Here is an 18,631-nt window from a genome sequence, read left to right on the forward strand (position 1 = left end):
CCGCCCTGGGGAAATGTGCGTCCTGGGCGGACTTCTAAGGGATCTGCGCCGACATATGTCTGAAAACGTCTGAGGAAAACCAGGGGAAAATCCCAGATAGCACAGCCGGCACCGAGATTCGAAGCCGGGTAGCTCCCAGTCTCGACGTGACATGGACAGCACGCTAACCACTGAGCCACGCGAGCTCACGACGAGTACAGTCAGCTGCTCCCCACAACGTATGCATTGTGGCAGCTCTTCCCCGCGCAACAAAAAACCATGTGTCACATGGGTATGACCAAGCCTTAAACGACTTAAAATGATCCCCTGGAGGCGATTGTCGACACTGCAATGGAAGTTCCCGATTGTCTGCTAAATGAGCCTCAGTTTATTTTGATGCTGGTTGTCCCAGTGCTGTTGCTATGTGTTGTTTAGTTTCGTCCTCAGGACCCTGCGAAGGTCCTGAAGATGCACATAAAATGAGCTAATGTGAGAACAAAGGGTGGCTGTCGCATCAGCGTCTACACATTCATTCCCGGCAAAGTAACTAAATACGAAAAAAGTAACTAAATACGTTACTCGTTACCAACATACATATATAACGAGTTCTCGTTACTCACAGGTAACGAGTTACTTTTTCGTTACCGCCGCATAGTTAAAGAAACCAACAAACATGCCGTCACTTGCCTTCAACTCAATATTAATGAGAAATTGCACTTCACAAAAAGCTGATACTCGAAATTTACATCAGTGATCTTCGTTCTCTTTCGTGTGATGACATCTGCTGCCGAAGTGAGGGTGATCGGAGGTTATGAAAACACGAGAAAAGACACCGGTTTTCGTGCCACCGATCACCAACGGTTCCCAAAAACAGACGAGGGGCTGCGTCACAATTTAGGGCTCTCAGAAGCTTAGCAAAGACAAGAAAAGGCTAGAAGTCGAAACGCGTTTTTTATAGCCATAGCACAATTGGTACCCATCCTTGGGAAGGAGTGATGGTCGGAGATGACAGAAACAAGAGAAAAGACAAGGGCCTTCGTTTAAGACGATTGAGCACGTGAACAACACATCCAACGAGGGACTGCAATAATACTTTGAGTCACACGTGGTCGTGGGTCACGCAGGCCCACGCATTGCGCCACACGGAGTGCCGAAATGTGCTCCCCCGCGCTGAAGAAAAGGAACGAGTAACGTCAGTAACGAGTTACCAATTTTTGTAACTGATTCCATTACTATTACAATTTTTTAAAAAGTAACTGAATCGTTACTTCGTTACCAAAAAAAGTAACCGTTACCAAGTAACGAGTTACTTGTAACGAGTTAGGCACAACTCTGATTCCCGGGTACCCCGACATGACTGGGTACACAACAGAAAAACAATCGAAGAGCTTTGCTCAATGCTTTGTTCGCTAAGTATTGTGCAGTCAAGACCAGGTTAGAGACATAGAGACAGAGAGAACACCATGCCGAAGGTGGGATGGCACATGCCTATTGATATGATTTTGACTAAAAATAATGTACCCCTGTGAACAGATCCCTGCGGGACAGCGTTCTCCTGACAGAAAGGATGCGATAACACAGTGCCCAGCCAGATCCTGAGCTTTTTGTTTTGAAGAAAATCAGCGATACATCTGAGGCGTCCCCTAATACCAAAAGAATATATGTCCTGAAGAATACCATATCTCCATGCAGAGTCATACACCTTTTCTAAATAAAAAAAGACCACCCTGAACCCACATTGGAGTGTTGATAGAGAGAGGAGTAAGAGGAGTAAGAGGAGACGAGCCGACCATTGACCATTATCTCAAAGGTCATGTCTACAGCTAGTTAGAGCGATAGGTCTGTAATTTCTTGGACAAAATGGTTCCTTGCGGGCTTTAGAAATGGAACAGCTGTAGCGATTTTTCAAGAGAATGGTAATATCCCTTCTATCACACCCGATTAAAGATGTGCAACAAAAATGTCTTTGACTCGTCAGACATATGATGGAGCATAGAATACATGACATTATCTGGGCGAGGTGCGGTCGCTTTTGCAGGGGATAAAGCTCGCAGAAGCTTCACCATGCTAAACGGCTGATTATACGAATGGTCATCATAACCATTCATTCTAATTTTTTGTTTCTCAGCAATGCTTTTGTGTTTAAGGAAGTCTGCGAAGAACCCGAAACGGTCTCACGCTCTCAATGTGTTGACCAAGTGCATTTGTCTGTGCTTTCACATGAGCGGCCATTGTTTTGCAGCAGTCGAATGGGAAAATTTGCGTATTCACCATTAATTTTCCTGAGCCTGTCCTTGAAACCACCTTGGATGGGGTTTCGTGGGATAAAGATGATACAAAGTTTTGCCAAGAGGATCTCATTGCTTGTTACCTTATCCATCTGGCTTTTGCTCCTGCTCTTTTGAAGAGCAGAAGATTTTGCGTCGTGGGGGTACATCGGAAATCTATTCCATGCATGGTTTTGAAGTTTATGAGTCTCCTCATACTCACTCGTCCACCAGCACTTCAGTCGTCGCGGTAGATGGCGATACGTTTGTGGTATAGATTGAGTAGCCGCCTGTTGGATGACATTCGTGGTTAAGTTATTGGCTTCTTCAATCCTTATCTCATCAAAAGGAATTACGCATAGGTCACACTTTTCTAAAAACTGTCCCCAATCGGCATGTTGAAGTTTCCATCTGGGAGGTCGAGTGGTCAAACAATTTACAGTTGGGAAAAATTTCATAACCACAGGAAAATGGTCACTCCTGTGAGAGTTATCTTCTACAGTAAATTTCAGATCTTGGAAGAGGGACGGACTGCAGAAGCAGAGATCCAGAGAGGAAAAGGATAGCATTGCAGTGTGTACATAGGTATGTAAACCTGTCTTCAGTAGACAATGTGCTGATGTCAGTAGAATCGTTTGTAGCATGTTCCCTCGGGGATCAACTCTGACTCCGCCCCAAAGGGGTTATGAGCATTAAAATCACCAGCAAGAATAAAAGGTGATGGAAGCTGTCTACACAAGTTTTCAATGTCTGTTTCTGTAATTGCTGTTGCAGGTGGGAGATAAACAGAACAGATTGTTTAGATTCTATCGACGCAAATTTGCACTGCAACAGCTTCCAGATCAGTCACCAAAGGGACCTTCTTTGCTGGAACAGCTCCACGAGTAATGATGGCTACTCCACCGGATGCCTAGGTTGTGTCTGTTCGATCTTTCTGGAAAATGTTGTACCTACGGAACGGATTTTGCGTATGTGCGTTTAGGTATGTTTCTTGTACACAAAAGCTTATTGCATTGTACTCTTCGAAAAGATCACGAATATCGTCCAAGTTGGAAAGCAACCCACGACAATTCCACTGAAGGATTGTGTAGCCCATCATGATAAGAGAACTTAGAAAAGGAAAAACTGCGTACAAGAAATTGTTATGCGAAAGAAACATTGCCATTACCCATGGCTAGGTCTTACTCCTCTGGGGAGGACTAATCCTCGGCTTCCGGGCTTTTCGTCTGGCCTCCGCCAAATCCTTCTCTGCTATCTCGGGGAGAGAACCACTCCTCGAGAGGTTTCCTCTTGCCTGTGTCAGAAATGGCGAGCTCGTGCTCCCCAAGCAAAACTCTCGAGCTCGAATCATCATCACACTCCATTGAGCGCACCTCCATGGAGGGTGATCACGGGTAGGACTGCTGTCGCAGTCACTACCGCATTTTTCATCATAGGGCTTGGTTTTCACCCCACCTTCGCTTGCTATTGGTTGTGTATTATGTGGAGCATCTCTCTGTGTGTGTACTGTTACCATCTTTGGTTTCTGTTGAAGCACTGCCGATAAAGATTTCTGTGTAATGAAAGGGGATACCCTTTTCCTTGCTTTGGGGTGGCTGGTGTTTTCGGTAATCTTGATGATAAGATCTCCTTTTCCAATTTCAACTTAGGGCAAGGTCTTGAGTAAGGGGGGTGATCGCTGGTGCACTTCACACAGCAATCAGACACTCTGCACTCTTTAGTATCATGGCCCTGCTGGCCACAACGAGCACGGCATGGCGACCCACGGCAGGCGCCAGCAGCGTGCCGGTATCGGTTGCACTTAAAGCAACGAAGAGGGCTCGCGATATACGACGGGCCTCTGCAGACAAATATCCAACTTTCAATTTATCAGGCAGTGAAGGACGGTCGAAGGTAAGGACTACATTTCTAGTGGTAATATATTCATTTTTTTCCTATCTTGAGCTTCCGAACATAAATTACTGCCTGGTCCTTTATGTTTGCAAGCATCTGCTCTACTTTGACGTCGATCAACTCAGTGACAGCTAGCACCCCACGACATGTATTCAAGGCCTTATGCAAGGAAGCGGATATGGGGACACCAAACATTTATCTGGCATTCAGGATCGTTTCGCAGTCTGCCTCTGCGTGCACTTGATGAGAAGGTCACCAGATCGCAGTTTCTTAATTTCGGTTATGTGTTTTGACAGGGAAGACACTGCCTTCTCAATAAAGAAGGGTGACATTTTCCCAGGTGGTACATTTTTTTCTTCTTCAGACAAAACTATGCATTTTGAGAAGAGAACATTTTCGTTAGCGTTGAAGACATCGGTCCGGGGACGTTTGCCAACGTCGTGCCAACGATGGACTCGTTGCCCTGAACACTGAGTTTGGGTGGACGTTACAGGGTCCAAGTGGAGTTCGAAGATTTCTGGCCAGACAGACGAACAATATGATGTGCGTTCTCCAAGCGAACGCCAGTCTTAATCCGGACACGTCTGGTAGTGCTTCTGTGAGCTCCATAATATCTGAATGGTGGACACGTCCCCATCTGTTGGCGTTGGCGGCGTGGCATTTCGAACAGTTCGAGGAGACTACAAATGTGAAAGACGGACGGTACATGGTACGGGTACCATGGAAGCTATATAACTATCACTTGGGCGACAAGTTCAGCGTACGTAGCTATGACACGATTGAGCAAAGCAGTTAGCTGCCTGCGCAAAGACAAGAAACTTCATGAAGTATACGATGAGGCTGATGAGATGAGGCGCGCGATGAGGCGATACGCAGCTCTGTGAAGAACGGGCACGCCGAAGAGGTTCCGGTAAACGGGGCGGTCTGTTTCGACCACATTTTTTAGATGCCGCATCGAGAAGTGATCAGGGAGAGCTTAAAAACGACTAAGCTTAGCGTGGTGTTCGATGCATCATCCCCACGCTGTAGAGCTTCATTGAACGATTGCCTCAAAACAGAACCTAAACTCAACCCCGACGCTCTGGATATCCTGATAAGCTTCAGAATGAAGCCTATTGACATGACAGCTGACATACAGGTTTACATAAGGTTTTCCTACAGATTGCCTTAAAGGAAGTCGACAGAGATGCTTTGCAATTTCTATGGGTCGAAGCAACTCCCAAACCTTCTCCAAACCCAAAGCTTCAAACCCAATGCTTCATTGAACGATTGCCTGGAAACTGAACCTAAACTCAACCCCGACGCTCTGGATATCCTGATAAGCTTCAAAACAAAGCCTATTGACATGACAGCTGACATACAGGTTTACATAAGGTTTTCCTTCAGATTGTCTTAAAGGAAGTCGACAGAGATGCTTTGCAATTTCTATGGGTCGAAGCAACTCCCAAACCTTCTTCAAACCCAAAGCTTCAAACCCAATGCTTCATTGAACGATTGCCTGGAAACTGAACCTAAACTCAACCCCGACGCTCTGGATATCCTGATAAGCTTCAAAACAAAGCCTATTGACATGACAGCTGACATACAGGTTTACATAAGGTTTTCCTACAGATTGCCTTAAAGGAAGTCGGCAGAGATGCTTTGCAATTTCTATGGTTCGAAGCAATTCCCAAACCGTCTTACCCGCACATAGCAGGATACTGGAATGGCGCATGACGCGCCTACCCTTTGGCTCTACTTCTATCTCGTTTCTGTTGCCTGCAACTCTGTGTCATCACCTTACAAACACGAAGGAAGAGTTGTACCAAACGGCTTCAGTCATGACAGGGCTGTTTTCTGTCGATGATGTGCTGGTCGGGGCTGATAAGGATATGCTCAAGCTCTATGAAGAAGCCAGGCTGATTATAGGATAGGCTAAACTGATACTGACAAACTGGTTCTGGAACTCCTCAGCGGTGCAGGTGACATTTGAGAGCGACAAAGTCAGCGACACTACCGTTGATTCTACTTTTATACGAATGGCTCTTCGTGTCGTCAGGGACGTATAACACGATTCTTTGGCTACCAGCATGAACCATGTTTCTGACTGTATACACAAAAACGCGATTCAACGAATGGGCGCCGCCATTAGTGCTGCCACCCTGTGGTAGTCACATGAACTGTGCACGTGTGGACTGTTGTTTGCAGAGTGCCTTCATTTTCCCGTTGGTGTTTCTGTTCATTTTTGTGTCCGTTCGTTTTGATTTCGTGCTGGTTAATTTTCTCCCGCTCGGGAACCCGTGTAGAACAGATATCCCATTGGTCAGCACCCCTCACGTGAAGAACTGTGCATATCGCACGCGGAAGCAAGCAATCTCCTTTTTCCTTGATGTTGGGAACGTTGATACGCTACTCAGATGTTTACCCAATGACTAGTTATATGGAATGTTACGTTATCGTCAGTCTCATTAAAGACGGCGGTCACCAGTATTCTTCTCGATGGGAAGAGCGATTTTGGCGGTCCACCCCTGTTGTGTCGTCGTTGGGAACGAGGCTAAGGAGTGCACGGAGACTAGTGGTTCGAGAGTAACGCGACAAGGTCTATACCTACAGACGTGGGGAAAACTAATTGCTTGCTGGGAAAACTAATTGCTAATTGGGGGTGCTCCAAGTCTCAGCACGGATATTCGACACGTTAGGATTTCAGACCCCCTTCATAATCCGACCAGTCGATCATAATGTTCCAGTCGATGTGGAAGGGTCAAATAGGATGAGACGACACAGTAGCTGCGCTGCGAACCTTTGAAACAGTCGGTATGCTGAGGTTCCGCAGTTGGAAACAGTGAGAGTGCCATGGTACTGTAGAGCGAGAAATGAGGCGACCAGGCTCTACTGAGGTTGATGGAGAAAGGCGGCAGGCGGAGCGGTGCCACAGAAGCCTCGAGCGGTGGAAGTGGCGGTGGCCGGCTGGGAGGCGAAGAGCTGGTGGAGTGCTGGTCACCGTTCATGATGGTGGAACGTTAAAACATCACGTCCGGGTCACCAGTTGTAGAGCGAGAAATGAGGCGACCAGGCTCTACTGAGGTTGATGGGTTTAATGACGGTTAATGGCGATGAACCGAAAACGAAAGCTCGGGTCACGCGCAGTGCTGCGCGTAACCGATGGCGGTGCTGGTGATGATTATGACGCTGCTGCTACAGTACGTTTCCCTTCTAAACGGTGAGTTCCACATTCACACATTTTCTGATGCTAGCCCACGGGCCTATGGACCTACAGCTTATATCCGCTACGAGGAAGAGGAAGGAAATGTTCCATCTAGACTCCTCCTTTCCATCCCTTCCATCTAGACTCCTCCTCCATGTAGCTGTGGCTATGAGGGGCGTACAGATGTCGACAGATTGAGAGAGGACAGCAGGAAGGATTATGTGGGGCGGTAGGACACTTCTTTAGAAAGGGACGAGCAGCACCTCTAAAGAAGCAAAGCCTGCTTCGGTTGGAACTCCACGTCGCGATTGTTGGATCTCGCATGCTTAAGTGCCTTCGAATCGTCCTAGAAGGTATCAGGCACGAATATTACATGTGCACAGAATCCACAATTACCCTCTGTTGCACCTCAAGACCCAGTAAAAGCTGCAAAGGCTTTGTGGGAAAATATTTGTCTTCCACTGACATATCTTGTTGGAAGTAGAGTTACTGAATAGCTTCAGAGTAGTGCAAGCTATTCTGTGACTCTAGTTGAAACCACTGTCCAAGTACCGACAACCCCGCCGACTTACTGACGCGCGGACTGTCAGCGAGAAAGTCGTTTCTTGCGCTTTGTGGTGCAGTGGCCCTGGATGGCTCTGGCTGGAGGAGCAGCTATCGAGGAGGAAGGTCATATTCAGTCAACTTTCCAAGCTCAGGACGTAAAAAGCTCTTGGACATAGACCATTGCAGCAGCCTTATCAAGGTGCTCCGCATTACGGCATGAAGAAAACGTTTCATCGGAAACAGCCGAACGCCAAAGGAAGCTGCAACTGCTTCCCTCAGCGCCCACAAGATAGAGGTAGCATAAAAATACCAGGTCAATATCGTTTAATGTTCATCCTTTAGAAGCGAGCTTTGAAACTTACAAAGTGGGTACATACTACTTCATCGTCTCGATTTCTCCTGTCTACACCTTTTTCTGGATGGCCATGCTATCATGCGCTTTCAAGGACGTCTCCTGGAAGCAGACGTCAACGAGGATAATAAGAATCCCATTATTCGCCTCATGAGTCATGACCATCCTTCTGACACATCCTACAGCATTATAAATGTCAGAGTTTAGAGTAAATTGGCTGACCGTTACATTGGGTAGCGCTTTGATTAAGTTCAGTGACCACCATACCACCAGCATCAATGGAAGAACTGATACGGGAAGCATGATGAGGAGAGAAACCGACGGTCAGTGCAAAAGCTCCGCAGGCGTGCCTGTCAGTTTGTCCAGCAGAAGACGCTTTTTCAGATGGACGCGACGACAAATCCTATGGTACACCTTCATGAAAACATATTCGACGTGAGATGGTGGTGGTGACGACGTGAAGAGCTTCCCACTGTGGGATGGGGTGAGATGTTGAAAAGGGTTTATATGTAGAAGTTCAAGGTAGACTGCGATGAAAATCAATGCCTCTACGTTAAAAAGTAGTATTGCAAGCAGCAAACCTTACGGCTCATCGTAATAAATCTCCGGTTGATTCTCGTTTTCATTTATCTGCTACCCCTGCTCAGCGACACCCACCTCAACCGTCTCCAGGTGAAGCTCTTTAAGGCAGAAGAAGTAAAGCTACACGGACCTGCGGCTACATCAACATTCACCGTTAAAAGCATTGCCACTGAGCACTGACAACTGGCTAGTTCCATCTCAAGTCGAACAAAGCGTGAAATCTTGTGTCTCGGATGCACTTGAAAAAAATATATGTTATAGTTACGGGTCAGCCATGAAAAGTAAACGATTTTTAAACATTCTGCGTCACCCGGTTCGGGAGCTAGGAGAGGAGGAAGAAAATGCTTCTCAAGGGTCACCGTTGTCACGTGCTAGTTTGAAGGCCTCTTGCAGCGGCGTTTTTTGGCGCAGGGTACTGATATTTTTTCTGACCACAGTAGACATGGTATGAATGGGCCACTTCATTTTCCACGTTGCAGTGATTTTCGTTTATCCGGGAAAAAATTCCAAAGTTAAGCCGTAGCCTCAATAAGCACGAAATTCATGACCACATTGTGGGTGATCTACACAACCGATGAAGTTGAGCCTTACACCGCTACATTGCTTGTTTATAGGGCTATCGAACGGATCTCACCTCGTGGTTGCATATTGCTGGCAACACTGGCTACGCTGGCCTCGCTTTCTCCTCCAATCTTCCAATCTTCCTCCAATCCTCTTTCTCCTCCATCCTCGCTTTCTGCATCCAAAACATTGTTTCAAACTGCAGATAAGTAGTGGACTGTGGAGTAACCACAGGCACCTGAGAGATGAATACCACTTTTTTTTTTTTTTTTTTCACATTGCACTTGGGGTTGCTTACATGGTCATGTTGATCATATGCACATGGGTGTTTTCGTCAAAGTTACTTTCGACGGATCTTGCATCTCACACTTCTCCCATACAAATGACGAGCGAAGACGTGGAACAGGGCGCATGCAATCCTACACCGTTTCTTTCGATTGCCTCAAATCTTCCACCGCGTTCCGCGGTAAATCAATAAGGCATACCTTTGAGAGCTTTTCCGACAATGCATGCACAAATTCGGCTGCATTTTGTACGACCTGTGTGCAAGCTTCACAGTTTTAACTTACCGAATGTTACGTTACCGAATGTTGGCCTTGAATAAGTATAACACACGAGTGTTGCTCTACTCTTTTCAAGCGCAGAGCGCACTCGGGCTCATCGGAAATTCTATAGCGACCGTACTGCAATTGCTGATCCTGTGCATACCTGTCGCAATGCAGACCCCAAGTGCAATAAACATGTTATAACGTGAAAGAAGGTATTTTCGTTGCTCACAGCACTTGAGTGCTTGTGCCGAGTCCCACGAACGACGTGGACGCTACAGCACAATACACTATTTATCTGCAGTTTGAAACAATGTTTTGGACGCAGAAAGCGAGGATGACACAAAAGAGAGGAATTTGTGGACAGGAAAACGTTCATCTCGGAAATCCATTCGGAAGGTTCGATTTCGGCGTCATTCACGGCGGTGCATCCACACTTCCTCGGTGACGTTGGTTCGTAAAAAAATCGCCACGGTAATAGAGATAAAATACTAATTACCATTTTTGTCTGTGTGCAGTCAATGGATAAGCCTACAATATATCTAATTTTGGGGCACATTTTTAGCGGGGTTTTTGACGTAAAGCGTTCGGAAATTTGCCATTTTCCGAGATGTTGTTTCATTCGACCCAGCGTTGACAGTGTTACCAGCAACATGCAACGACGAGGTTGTACCATTCGATAGCCCTAGAAACAAGCAATGTAGCGGTATAAGGCTTTACTTCATCGGTTGTGTAGACCACCACAATGTCGTCATGAAGTTCGTGCTTTTGGATGCTACGACTCAACTTTGGAATTTTTTCCCGGATAAACGAAAATCACTGTAACGTGGAAAATGCAGTGGCCCATTACATACCATATCTACTGTGGTCAGACAAAATATCAGTACCCTGCGCAAAAAACGCCGCTGCAAAAGGCCTTCAAACGAGCACGTGACGACGGTGACCTCTGGGAGGCATTTTCTTCCTCCTCTCCTACACTGTAAACTGAAAAACTCCCTTTTGGGTGTATTTGGGGTGTAAATAGGGTGTAAACTTGTATATACTACTTTTTTTACTCCCTTATTACACCTTCTAAGAAAAGGAACACCATTTGAAGGGTGTTAAATGGGTTTTAGAGCTTTCGAACACCTTCTGCACAGCCCGTTTACACCTTTTTGGTGTGAAAAAGGTGTACGAGGTAACAATGATACACATCCGCACTATTGTTTGGGAAACTTTCTTGTTCATAACTTTGAAGCCTTTCTGAAGCCATCACAAACACTTTAGTCTTTGTCAATCAAAGTAAGGGAATTAATACACTGAATAAAAACGTATTCTAGTAAATGTTATTAGCAGACTAACGATTGATATCACTGCAAATGTCCAAAATACTTGACAAAAACATGCACAAAGATATAGCTGCAATGCAGAAATGGACTGCGGTACGGCACCTTGCGTGACCACCAGCGCATCAGTAATATGAATAAATTAATAAGAAACAGCCAGTAACAATCACACAATTGTTGTAAATCAGTGACCCAGCATTGAAACATCTACTACTTCTCTTTTCTCTTCAACCAACAAGCCCCTTCCGTTATGCTCAGGGATGGGATTTTTAGTTTGTCGAGTATGTGGTGCATCCCATATTGAGTCCAGCATCCCTGCTGGGTTGCGTGCAGATCACAGGTAATATGCTTAAGGCCTGTCAGCAAACTTCGAAAATTCGCGAAATTCAAAGTTTGACACAGAATTTGGCAGAATCGCTCAATTTTAGGAAATTCCCACAAGAAAGGGACCGATTTTCATCGCCTTTGCGTCATTTCCAGCCATACACAACACAACACAAAACTTTCTGTCGTTCAGAGACGGGCAGAGACGCTTTTGTAACTCCGTTTTGTCAAATTTGGGGGCCCTCTTTCGGAAGGATATACGCGTCGGAAGATGTTCATCTTTCTGCAGCGTACTCGTCTCGACTAGGTGAGCATGACAAAATTTACTTCGGCTCTCTAAGCTTGCGGTTCTCGAGTTACCGGTTTCCGTGTTTACACTCCTAATACATGGGACTGACTGCAGTTGTTCCTAAAACAGCTTCTGTTGCAGCTACGTGGTCGTGTGTGATATAGTTTTGAATGTCTCGACATGCTCCTTCCAACTTTAATCCCGTACGCCCGCTACATTCCGTTCTACAGATATAGGCTTTGGAGTATGAGGGTTTTGCACTTGGCGACGCTTAGTCTGGGTAACGCCGCCCGAAAACGCTTCTCTCTAGTTTGTGCCGTAACTCGCTTACCTTAGGTCCAATTTACTCGAAATTTTGGGCGCGCGTGCTCTGTTCTTTGCGCTACAACTTTCCAATTCACACCACCAGTCTTTTTGCAACCGGTTATGACGTTATTCTTGAAATTCCTTAGGCTAACCGCCATTCTGCAATTTTTGTCCCTGTTTTTAGGTTCGAACCCTGCGGGGGACCTGAACCGCCTATTAACGAGTTGCTGTACTCTGCAAGCCGAATACGTAGCAACTTGCGGTATCTTTCTATCCATATCCGTTCCGTATCATTATGGCTTCTCTTCCTGCGCAGCTTCATAATCACACTCACATTACAATATATGCTGACGACGTATGTATCTGGACTTCCGCCGTTCGGCGTGATACGATCCAACGCCGACTACAAGGTTCATTAGACATCATTTCAAGATACCTTTTGCACCGCGGCTTGGTTGTCTCGCCTAGCAAGACAGTAGCCATGGCATTCTCACGAAGATCATTTCATAAGTACCCGCTTTTCATTGATGGCTCACCCCTGACCTTTGTCACGACCTGCCAATACCTGGGGATTACAATTGACCGTGGCCTGACGTGGTCCCAGCATGTGAAGCTGCTTGCTACCAAGGCAAACTGTTTGGTAAATGTACTCAGGCGTATTGCTGGTGCATCCTGGGTCCCGTCATGTTCTGACCTCTATCGTGTCCATCAGGCCCTGGTGTTGGGGACATTGCGGTACAGCTTACCCATCCTGCATGGTCTCAGTCGAACCCAAGAACAGGAACTGCTCAGCATCCAGGCCCGTAGTCTCCGTGTCTGTTTGGGAGTCCCCAGGACAACGGAGACGTATTCTGTCTTGGCAGAGGCGCGAGAGCAGCCGGTTCACATACTGCGGGATGGTGATACCCTCCGCGCTTATACACGCTACATTACACGGCACCCGCTCCACTCTCTTTGTCGCATTGATCAGGACTGCCCGGCGTCTGCTTTCGACAGTGCCATTGCCCGCCTGAAAGGGAGCATTCCATCTCCCGCGTCTACACCATCCTATGCACCGGCGATGTGGACTCTTGAAAGACCCTGTATTCACTCTAACATCCCTGGACTCCAACGCAAGAAAGACGTCCCCACAGTCGTGGCCCACCAGCTCACACTGGAGCACCTCGCCTCAACACATCGACTAAGTCGCCATATATACACAGATGGCTCGGTAACCGAAGGTAGTTCGAGCGCGGCTTTCTACATTCCGGATGAAGACCTGGGCCACGGTTTCAAATTCCCCTATACAGTGTCCTCGACAGAAGCCGAACTGTTTGGTATCCTGGCAGCACTGGAGCATATTACAGAATCCGGGCACGGAACGTGGGTCATTCTTACAGACAGCAAGGCATCACTAGGTATGTTGTCGTCATCTCGCCCCAGCATAATAAGCGATTTGCATACCATGACGCTTCAAAAATTCAATGAACTCTTCGCCACTGGTTACAACATCACGTTTCAATGGGTCCCTGGCCACGTAGGCGTGTATGGAAATACCCGAGCAGACGCAGTAGCGAGACGCGCTGGGTCTGATGACACTTCGGCCCTGGCACCTCTGCCGCTTACAGCCTCAACATGCCGTCTATACATACGCCGTCGGTGTGCCACATGTGCTCAGCAGTTCCGTGCCGAAACAACGACTTACAACTCATTCCTACGGTCTATCGACCCATTGATGGAGTTCGTCATCACTTGCCACCGCAGCCGTAAAGAAGAATCCCTTCTCCACCGCCTACGTCTCAATGTTGCCCGTACACCCTCACTTCTCTTCAAGATGGGTCGGCTAAATTCACCAAACTGTAATGTCTGTGGAGTGGAAGCGGACATCCCACACCAACTCCTGTATTGCCAGCAGCACCTTCAACATAGAGACACCCTCCGTTGCCGTCTGCTCCAGATTGGTTGTAACGACTTTTCGTTGGCCGCTCTTCTTGGCCCCGTCTTGCACCCCAACCAGTGGGCTGTCACTGCCGCTCTCCTCGGTTTTCTCCGAGTCTCAGGACTCGTGAACTGCCTGTAACGTTGTGCTAGTGTTTATTCTCTTCTTTCTTTTTGTTTCTCTTTTCTTTCTTTCTGTTTCTCCTTTCTTTCTTTCTGTTTCTCCTTTCTTTCTTTCTGTTTCTCCTTTCTTTCTTTCTGTTTCTCCTTTCTTTCTTTCTGTTTCTCTTTTCTTTTCCTTTCCTTTCTTTTTGTTTCTTGTTTTCTTTCCCTTTCCTTTCTTTTTGTTTCTTGTTTTCTTTCCCTTTCCTTTCTTCTTGTTTCTTTTCTTTTCCTTCCCTTTCGTTCTGTTTCTTGTTTTCTTTCCCTTTCCTTTCTTTCTGTTGCTTTTTGTTTTTCTTTCTTTCCTCTGTTTCGATCCCCCTTTTTCTTTTTCCTTCCTTTTCTTTTTCGTTTGCCCCTTCCCCCTTTTTTTTTCGGAATAGCAAGCCGGCTCTTTGCCTGGCTAACCTTTCCTTTCTTTTTTTCTTAATAAACATATCCCCCCCCGTTCTCGAGTTAGCACAACATGGCAAGGGCGGTTTCTTATATTCACGGGGCTGGTGGCATTTTTCCCGATATCGGTTGTTTATTGGCGTAGGAATGTGATCGAGGACTTATTTTGACGGGGAAAACATCCCCTTTGCGATAGCTCTGGTCCCGTCTTAGCGCGACTTTCTGCTTTCTTGATATAGCACGGGGAAAGCCGTTACAGACAGCGTCCTTGGAGTGCGCAGCGCGCAGCGCATCCCGCGTCCCCTGCTCATTCAAATTTCGTGTTAGACGCGTTCGGACGTATGTTTGGAGGGCTCTCGCTTGGTAATCGTCTTTCGCAGTAGTTTTGGTGGTGCATGTCTAATTTAGGTCCACCACTCGATTTGAACCTTGAAATCTACATACCTGGATGTAATTATGCAAGGTGCATCGTAATCTGTAATTAATATGCGGCGCTCGGTTCCACAAATTCCTCTGGAGACCCGTGATTCACGGAAAGTTTCGGCAGCGGCGACCATGTCATCTTCATGCGCCCATTGTTTACCTATGACAGCTTACGCACACCTCGCACTCTTCCCAGCATGCTTTTCGCCTGTTCGTTGCTAAGACGCACAGCGACTCCGCTAGCGGACGACAGTCGGCCTCCTCCTCACGCAATTGCTCCGCGCCAAAATTGGCACTGTCTTCTGCCAGCACAGTCTCGAACAACTGCGCGGGGGGGGGGAAGCTACCGCCCCCCCCGGACCCCCCCTCCCCGCGTGAAATTTGTACTGACCTGGCCTGACCTAACCTCACTACATTTCGTGTAGTGAGGAAAGCCAAGCTCTATGGCTGATGCGTAGGAGTACCACAAATGATACCCGTCGAGATCTAGCGCTTTCATTGTGCATTCTTGGCAACGAGCGAGAGGGAACAGGCGAAAGGCATGCTGGGAAGAGTGCGAGGTGTGCGTAAGCTGTCATAGGTAAACAATGGGCGCATGGAGATGACATGGTCGCCGCTGCCGAAACTTTCCGTGAATCACGGGTCTCCAGAAGAATTTGTGGAACCGAGCGCCGCATATTAATTGCAGATTACGATGCACCTTGCATAATTACATCCAGGTATGTAGATTTCAAGGTTCAAATCCAGTGGCGGACCTAAACTAGACATGGACCAGCTAATGAATACCGAGCGTGGCTTCTGTACTACTCTCTCCCCGTTTTGTCTGGCATATTGCTGTAGTAGACTGACGAAGATGAGACGCGCGCGGCTGCGTGGATCAGCTGTTCGACTGGGTTAGTTAGTTAGTCTACGTCTGGCGTCAGCCTTTTCTTTAAGTATTCTCTAAGTATCTAACTGTTTACAGTATACCTCGTGAAGATATGGTATAATGAAGATCCCGTATAAATAAGATCCCTCGTATAATGAAGATCCCGGTATACTGTAAACAGTTAGATACTTAAAGAATTAGCTATCCTCCGTCTCGCCCTGTTCTTCTCTTTCAGATAAGGCTGGAGGACATCCCCGCACTGCGGACAATGCTACGGAAAAAGCAGATAGATGACTTAGCCTTACATGGACTATTGATGAAGCAACGGGGCCACAAGAACAACGCCCCGAACCACGACTTCCCGAGGAGGCCACCTAAGGCTCCCAAACACGATGACCTGAACCCGGGACTCCCAGATATGATTTTACCACGGACGACGCCCTTGGAAGAAAGACGATGACCTCCGGCTCTGACTTCAGAAGACCCCCGAACATCAGGGCAGTGACACCACACCGGACAGCAACAAACGAACCTTCCAGAACGTGACCCATCGACGAGCGCCTGGAGGCGCGAATACACAAGATTACGCCAGCAAGCTAAAGGAATAAAAGCCGTGGACAGTCTTGTTGCCTTTTCCGTCCCGAAGAAGGAGGAGCTTCCCCCCGAAAAGTCGACTCTTCCCCATTTCCTAAAGAATGTTTTAATTATGCAAAATAAACCTCTCTGTATTCCACTAACACCTCAAATCCGTCGCTGTGTTCCCTTGCCTTATGTATATATACATATATAATTACGGTATATAGTAGTATACGTATATATATGTATAAACATAATTTGAGCGTAATACCGCATGTATATGAGTCTGGACATAGAGTAACAAATTTTGTAAGTATTTTGGGGTAGACTTGGTATTTGCCAAAAGGAAATCGCTTAGTGCATTAGCGAGGAACGAAAAAACACAAAAAAGAAATGGACTGCAAAATTAACCATGAAAATCGGCATATAAATTGTCGTGGGGGTAGAGCTTACAGGTAACCACTACAGTTTACATGGAGGGGGCGGGGGCATACGATAAGTTGTGAAAGATGTGAGCCCCTATTCAAAAATGCTACAGTACTGTTTAAGGGTAGAAAGCAAGCAGCCTAATTGCTCATGGGAACGAAAGAAATCAAACGATCAAGGGGGAATTGCGTTAGTACGGCTCCATTACATATATCTAAGAAAGTTACCTTCATATTGTGACGAAAGTTTCTAGTTATACGCGTGGAAACACCGGCACGAAAATAGGAGGAGAGTATAAAAGGTCCTGGTTTGATCGAATAAATCTTTCATTGGCAGTTCAGCGCACTTGCCGTTTGTCTTTACTTGTGTCGTCCTTTGTTCCTTCTTTTACTCAGCACTGGGGTTTAAAAGGAGTTACCAACCTGCCCAGATTTTAACTTCATTCAGTTTGAAGAACATTCAACACAAAACAGTCATAAACTATGTACTTACCGTGCGAGCAATGATGCGGTCAACGGCGTAGAATGTCATCGGGTGCTGTGCGTAGCAGGTGGCTGCAGAAATGCATCGGCGGCGAAGCAGTCTGTTGCGTATCGGGCAACAGCGTATGTGATTCCAAAGCGAAGGAGACACCCGGCTTAAATACAGCTACCAAGTAGTACAATGTACGGAAAGTCAAATGTAATGGGGGTGGAAGGTATGTGTCTTATCAATGTTCGTTAGTTTCACAGGTCTGTTCAAGGCCTTTCACCTACACGTCCAGCCCCACTGCATTCGACTTTCAGTACATTATGCTGCTTGGGGCATTTACCCAGGCTAAGATAATGGGCGCTAAGATAATGTGCGATAAAAACGATTACGCGATTTAGTGGAATTCTTTGGTGCAACTGGTTACCGGATTCTTTGAATTTGATGCCTCCTGTTCCGGGACATTTGATCGAACGTCATTTGGTCGAAAGCCGTTTGATCGAACGTCGTTTGATCGAAACGACAGCTGTCGTTTGATCGATTTTTTTTATTGGCACGCTTGTAGCGTTGATGGAACAAAAAACAAAAGAAAGCTTCAGTCGTAAATGCTGTTATCCTAAGGAATATTTAACTCTGTGTAATCCGCTTGCCCATAAACACATTCCTCATCCTAACTCGCTTTTTCGCATCCAGAAAGCGGTCCAAGGGCCTGGGTTGTTCAGCCTCTCCCGTTCGACAACTTGATAGGTTTTTCCGCTCTGACAGATAGTGACTAATCATAGCATACATGCCTTTCACCCATAATCCCGCAACACTTTGTCGAATAATAATTTATGTCAATTGTCAGCTAATAAACATTTTGACAAATAAATAACTCAGATAAATAAATGACATTTCTGAATGATTTATTCGCATCGAACGCGGACCAATTTTAGCAATGTATTGTTAATGTTTGTAGTTAACTGACATTGTATAGGAGAAATAACCGTTTTAGTTTATTTACTTTTTTACGTTTTAAATTTGGTTCTTGCAACTTTCACGGAACCGAAGAAGCCCTTCGAAACGGAGACAATATAAGCCGGGGAGCTTATCTTTGTACTTTGTCTACCTTTTTGTGATTGTTTTTATAGCGTACATGTGTAGAGATCCCAGACTGCAGATACATACTCTAACCAAGGCTGAAGTAAGGTTTTATATGGCTGTTAATTTAATATCATTATTTTTTCCCATGGCGTAACTTCCTTC

The 18,631-nt window shown here is 46.3% G+C and overlaps 1 long non-coding RNA gene across 1 annotated transcript in view; it reads right to left on the reverse strand.

Annotated features, from left to right (window-relative positions):
- Nucleotides 1-17,498, reverse strand: part of LOC135399272 (uncharacterized) — a 186,190-nt gene extending 168,692 nt beyond the window's left edge. The window contains exons 1-2 of the long non-coding RNA XR_010424233.1: nt 17,411-17,498; nt 2,470-2,536 (exon numbers count right to left, since the gene is read on the reverse strand). This is a non-coding gene — a long non-coding RNA (uncharacterized LOC135399272). The remainder of the gene's footprint in view (nt 1-2,469; nt 2,537-17,410) is intronic.
- Between the last annotated feature and the right edge of the window lie 1,133 nt (nt 17,499-18,631).

Source organism: Ornithodoros turicata, chromosome 1 (genome assembly GCF_037126465.1).
Source record: "Ornithodoros turicata isolate Travis chromosome 1, ASM3712646v1, whole genome shotgun sequence".
In the NCBI taxonomy this organism is placed as follows: Eukaryota; Metazoa; Arthropoda; class Arachnida; order Ixodida; family Argasidae; genus Ornithodoros; species Ornithodoros turicata.